The sequence below is a fragment of the Rhodamnia argentea genome, chromosome 3 (assembly GCF_020921035.1).
Source record: "Rhodamnia argentea isolate NSW1041297 chromosome 3, ASM2092103v1, whole genome shotgun sequence".
NCBI classification, from domain to species: Eukaryota; Viridiplantae; Streptophyta; class Magnoliopsida; order Myrtales; family Myrtaceae; genus Rhodamnia; species Rhodamnia argentea.
Window position 1 is genome coordinate 19508756 of NC_063152.1, and position 6931 is coordinate 19515686.

Below are 6931 nucleotides of genomic sequence, written 5' to 3' on the forward strand. Positions count from 1 at the left end.
AGAAAATCGAGATATCTTTGAGCCAAATCACACTTAAAAATTGAAGTTTGACATATCAATGGACATTGGGACTAACAGGACAGTCTAATAGTAGGATTTATGGACAAAAGTTAAAAAAAAAAAAACACCAGATTATTGAGGTTGCTTCAGGAAGGGAAGCAAACTTGGAACCAGATTGATGAACAATCGTATATCTTAGTTCCAAAACATAACTCAGCAAAAAGAAATGATCACAAGAGTTAACTTTCACTTAAGTGCTTCCCCTGTTCAGTTTGTCCAACACACACTTCTCCATGTTGTGGCTCAAGAGCCCCTTAACTAAAACAGTAGTGCGAGTTAAATTGCAACTTGTCAAGTTGAGAAAGAGAGAAGCATCCATTTGAAAATATGTGTGCACTATCACAACAACTTACATCATTTCTTGTGTCATTTTTATAGGTTGAGTTATACCATATGCTTACATTGAAGTTATTGGAATTTGTATTAAGGAAATCATACCTTGCGAGAGAAAAAAACGTTATTAGAATTGTTGTACATATGGATAAATCAGTAAATGAAGCCAGAAATAAAGGCAGCAGCCAGAGTTGCAACCATCTCATTAATTTGCCTTTCTGGATTCCCTTTCCGATAGCCCTTGTATAGCTAATCATTTACTGCTAACGAACTGTTTCTCCACAAACGTAAACCTTGGGCACAAGTTACATATAAATGTACAACAAAAAGATGAACAATTATCAAAGTGAAGGAATTTAATCCCTTGGTTTTGGAGAGGGAGGAGCAATAGGTATTGTCAGATGACCATGATCTATTAGGAAATTACTGAGTATTAGTTCAAGAAAGTGTATACATTGAACTCCATTAAAATAAAAGATGACTCTTTTTGAAAGGAAATTACGTGATCCCAGGAGGCTTATATTGATACTCTAGAGGGGATTTGATCTTGCCATAAAAATATCCACCTAGTCACAATGATAACAACAATTTCAAACAGAATTTTACTATATGACCTCCAAAGTCAAAATGAGCACTAATGGGGAAAAACAAAATCTATAGTACCTACAAGGGGTGCTCCTGAGCTTCCATCCGACACGTAATCTAGAAAACCAAAATTGAAGAATGCCAAGTCAAAGTACGATAATAGTTAACACTATGACATCAAATGCAGAAGGAAAGATGTCAAAACAATTTCCAATAGGTCAAGGCTTCATATTGATTCACATTCGCGGAAGCTTAAAGGTACATAAAAGTATAAAGAATGTTCTCAAAACTAGCCAATTCATGGAAGATCTTAACAGGATTCATTAATCATCTAATCCACTCCCAACCCCAACAAAAACAGAAAAGACTCAATGTCCAGAGAGAACAAGGAACAAGCAATAACAGATGAAGCGCACCGGATTCATATTCACTTATTATCGATGTGCGACTATCTCCACAAACAGCATGTTCCAAAGCTGAATCTAAGCAATTATTTCATACCCAGTTGTAATTTGATAAATGCAGCTCATTCAAAGAACAATTTTGGCGATACTCTGACCAAGAAACAACAATGAAAAACACAACTTTCAACTTATGTTCTAGCTGAACTCACCTGGGAACATTCTCAGTGGAAGAGACTCTCTCTAGCTTTCTGCAAAATCAAGCACAACACTCTTGAAACAACAACCCAGTCACCGAAAATTGCATTTTTCCTGAAACACCAACTCAGTCACCTAAAATTACATTTTTAAAACTAAAAACCAAAATCAAGCAAGAAAAAGAAAAGAACTTTGAAGCTGAAATCCTAAAAAGAAATGAGTAAAGCAATGCTTTTGAGACGATGAGGGAATTAGACTCACGCCGTCGGGAGGCTGAAGCGACCGTGGTGATGATTGGGAGCGGCTTCGGCGACCGCGAGATGGGACTCGTCGAATGGAGCGAGAAATCACTCGCATCGAGCCATGCGTTCGGCAATCTCAACTAGTTTGCGAGTCTCGATCGGTGAGGGCATTGAGCGCGAGCCGGTGTCGAGAAGGGCGTCGACGGCGAGAGCTTGGGGAGTGCGTGAGACGCCATTTCAACGCAGGTCAAAGAAAAGCTCGAAAGTTATTGCAAAGTCGCTGCTACGCTATGGATAGAGTGTGAGAGAGAGAGGGGGGGGAGCAAGAGGGTGAATGAAGAAACCTAGCAGGAGGACCCGCCCTTATTGAAATTGACGAAATTTTTTTAGCTAATTAGCACGAAAACAGGATTCGTCGCTAAAAATTAGCGATGAAATTCATTTTTGTTGCTAAATTAGCGACGAAAAACTCATTCGTCGCTAATTTAGTGAGGCAATTTTGGCGACGAGATATATTTTCATCGCTAAATTGGCGACGAAAAACACATTCGTCGCTAATTTAGTGGGAGAAATTTCATGACGAAATATACATTTGTTACTAAATTAGCAATGAAAATAGGATTCGTTGCTAATTTTTAGCGACGAAATCCGTTTTTGTTGCTAAATTAGCGACCAAAAACTCATTCGTCGCTAATTTAGAGAGGCAATTTTAGCGACGAAATCGTTTTTGTCAGTAAATTAGCAACAAAATAAATTTTCGTCGCTAAATTAGCAACGAAAAACACGTTCGTCGCTAATTTAGTGGGGGAAATTTCGCTACGAAATCCGATTTTGTTGCTAATTTAGCAACGAAATATACATTTGTTGCTAAATTAGCCATGAAAATAGGATTTGACACTAATTTGACGAGGCAATTTTAGCGACGAAAATGTATTTCGTCGCCAAATTAGCGATGAAATATATTTTTGTTGCCAAATTAGCGACGAAATATGCATTTGTTGCTAAATTAGCCATGAAAATAGGATTCATGGCTAATTTTTAGCGACAAAATTCGTTTTCATTGCTAAATTAGTGACGAAAAACTCATTTGTCGCCGATTTAGCGCAGCAATTTTAGCCAAATTAGCAACGAAATACATTTTTGTCGCTAAATTAGTGACGAAAAACGCATTGGTCGCTAATTTAGCGAGGCAAATTTAGCGACGAAAAAGTATTCGTCGCTAGATTAGCGATGAAAATGTATTTCGTCGCTAACGAATCCTTTTTCGTTGGAAATTTAGCCACAAATCACTTTTTCGTCGCTAAATTAGTGACGAAAAATGTATTCGTTGGTAAATTTGCGACGAAAATGGAGTTTCATCGTAAATTAGGGACGAATTTTTGTTCATCACTATTTGCGTCGCAAATTAGTGACGAATACCTTTTTCGTCGCTATTTTCGTGGCAAATTAGCAACGAATTTTTTTCGTCACTAATTTTTCGTGGCTAAAACGTCGTTTTTTTGTAGTGGAAGACGAAGGTTGCTATGAATGAAAACCAAATCTTCTGCATGTCTTGGAGTCTATCCTATTTCTTCTCGCCGAGTGCAGAAAGGAGTAGGTACTCCAATTCCTTTCGACACATGACGAAGAAGAAGGTTGTGCAAGAAGCTTGAAGGCTATTTTTTAAAGCATAGGTGCACATACACCATGTTCAACCCACCACATCTTATGTTCCATAAAATACCGATCTTGAATGGAATGAAGTTCTTGAAAACGCCCACTATTGCACGCAAAATTGTCATACTCCACACTTACCTTGTAGAGCTCATCCTTATTAGGAAAGTATTTCCTAAGGCATTTCTTTCTTTTTTTCATTGATCTCATAATCCATGTGTGGAGAAACTCGAGTGGAATCTTCATCGAGCCATTGATCACTATAATACCTTATTAACAAAACATAAATAAGTAAGAGGAGCATTATATCATTATGTCAAAGAAAGAATAGTAATCTCATATAAGTTTAGAACATACTTAGGATTCAAGGCATATACCAAGTAATGAAGTGGAGTGTTGTTCCTAGTCCAACGATCCACAAGAATTATATGAACCATCTCATAAAAAGTAGACTCCTCATCTAGCCTTTTCACTTATATATATATATATATATATATATATATATATATATATATATATATATAGCTTTCTTCACTTTTTCAATCATCAAGTCCTACATGTCACTTCTCGGGCTGTCACAGATGTTGAAATTCGAAGTACCATGTTCTCCCTTGCTTCAAGAAAGGCGTCGGGGCCCGATGGATACAATGCTGATTTCTTTAAAGCATCTTGGGCTATTATTGGACCTTCAGTCATCTTGGCCATTAGGAATTTTTTTGAAACCGGGTTGCTACTCAAAGAAACAAACGCCACCATCCTCACCCTTGTGCCTAAAGTGCCTAATGCTTCGGCTATGTCTGATTTTAGGCCTATAGCTTGTTGCAATACGGTGTATAATGTATCACCAAGATCCTTGCAAATCGGATTGCCAATGTTTTGCCTTCTATCATAAGCTCTCCCCAAAATGCTTTTGTTAGGGGTCGGAGGATTAGTGACAATATCATGCTAGCCCAAAAGTTGTTTGTTGGGTTTCATCATGATCCGTATCTCCCTAAATGTGCCATTAAGGTAGATTTTCAAAAGGCTTCTGATACAATTGATTGGGGGTTCCTTGAATTGACCTTACAAGCTTTTGGCTTCCCAGCTATGTTCATCAAGCCGATTATGATATGTGTTTCCTCTCCTAAGTTCTCCATTGCAATTAATGGTGAGCTCCATGGTTTTTTTCCAAGTTCTAGAGGTATTTGTCAAGGAGACCCTGTATCCCCTTATCTCTTTACTATGATTATGGAGGTGTTCTCGGGCATCCTCAAGTCCAAGACCGACTAGGGGGCTTTCAAGTTCTATTGGCGGTGCAAACGTACTTGTGTATCACATCTCTTCTTTGCTGATGATGTCTTACTTTTTGCTGAGGCACACATACCCTCCATCACTCTCTTGAAGGAAAGCCTAGATATTTTCTCAAGGTGGTCCAGATTAAAGCCCAATGCCAACAAAAGTGAGCTTTTCCTCTCCGGTGGCTCCACCGGGCTTCGTGAACGGATTCGGTTGGTGTTGGGGTTTCGGGAAGGTAATCTCCCTTTTCGCTATCTTGGTGTTCCCATCATTGCATCCAGGCTTACTAAGTCAGACCGTAATGCTTTGGTTAACTCCATTCTCGCTAGAGCTCGCTCGTGGTCCCAAAGATTCTTATCTTTTGCGGGTAGACTACAACTTATTAAATTTGTCTTGCATGCTATCCACGTGTATTGGGCTATTGTTTTCACTCTTCCAATGTCTATCTTGTCTCAGATTGAGCTCATCCTAAGACAGTTTCTTTGGAAGGGTCCGGACTTGGGATTTGGGAGAGCTAAAGTATCTTGGGTTGATGTATGTAGGCCGAAGGATGAGGGAGGCCTTGGAATCCGAAGGTTGAGAGATTGTAATAAAACGTCAATGCTCAAACATATATGGATCCTTTTCACCGATAAAGAGTCTTTATGGTGCAAGTGGATCTACTCCAATTTTATTAAGAACAAAAAATTTTGGGTGGTCCCTAATCCATTTTCTGTTCTTGGACATGGAAAAAAATCTTGCATCTTCGGTCAGATTTCTCACTACTCTTTAGATGGAGAATTGGAAATGGCTTATCCACCTCCTTTTGGTTTGATTGGTGGCACGATAGAGGCCCCCCTCCACAAGCTATTCTCGGCCGGTGATATATACGGGTCTAAGATCCCCTGCAATGCTACCGTCCCGTCCTTCTATGCTTTTGATTGGCAACCTTCTACTGTTCTGGACACTTTCCCGATTTGGCTGGAGCCCGCCCCTATTTTTGTGGATGGAAGAATTAACAAGCTTATTTGGCAGAGTCACCTCTCTGGTGTGTTTTCGATTGCCTCGGCTTGGGACTGTATTAGGACGAGGGGCCGTGTAGTACATTGGCACTCTTTCATGCGGGATTGTTCCTTAACCCCTCGGCATGCCTTCCTACTATGGTTAATCACCCTCAATCGCCTCCCTACTCAAATTTTGCTGTTGTAATACCGTAGAATTGAATATGGAGTGTGTGCTTTCTGTCGATCTAGACCTGACTCTATCAACCACTTATTTTTTGGATGCTCTATTACGGGTTCTCTCGCATTATATTGGGCTATGAAATGCAACATAGCTTCGCGAACCTGTCATTGGGATGACTTCATTCGTTGGGCTATGCAAGTTTTGGAGGCCGTTCTTTTCACCATCGCATTACTAGGTTTTCTCTCGGTACCCTATGTCATATCATTTGGACCGAAAGGAACAATATCCTCTTCCGAGACAAGCCTCTTTTTGTGCCGGCTATTATCAAACACCTTGTCAAAGTTGTTAGAGACAAGAGTATCTCTATTGGTCATGTTCAAGACCACCCTCATAATAGGCGACTCCAAAGAAATTGGGGGCTCCCATCCTCTATCTTTGAAGATTGCCTTGATGCTGTTTAGTGTATTTTCCTTGTGTTTTTTGGCTGCTGTCTTGGCAAGTATCTATGGCCCGTTAGATAGTCTTTGTCTTGGTTGGCCGCTGTTTTGGCCTTTCTCTCTTACATAGCTGTCTCTTTGGCTTCTTTGGTATATACGCTTTCGGTTTGTGTATCTTGATAGACCGCTACACCTTTGTACCCATTAAGACACGCCCTTGTGTACTAATGGGTACGAGGTTTTTGTGTTCGGTCTCTTCCTTGTAAATGGCGCTTTGAAAAGTTATATACATTCTTACCTTACCAAAAAAAAAAAAAAATCCTACATGTCACAAACCATGTAAAGACAAGGCTTATTGGTGTCACAAATTCTAAGAATGTTATAAATAGAAACTGTGAAGAAAAGTATCTAATCAATTGAATTCCATCAAAAATCATCCAACACCTTTTCCTTGACAAACCTAACCCTCCCTTGATTATCATCTCGATAGGTACTCCATTTCTCACAAATAATCATGTTGTGAAGACCACTTTTTATCAACTTGAACCTCCTAGGCATCACAATCATCGATGCAAAACGTGTA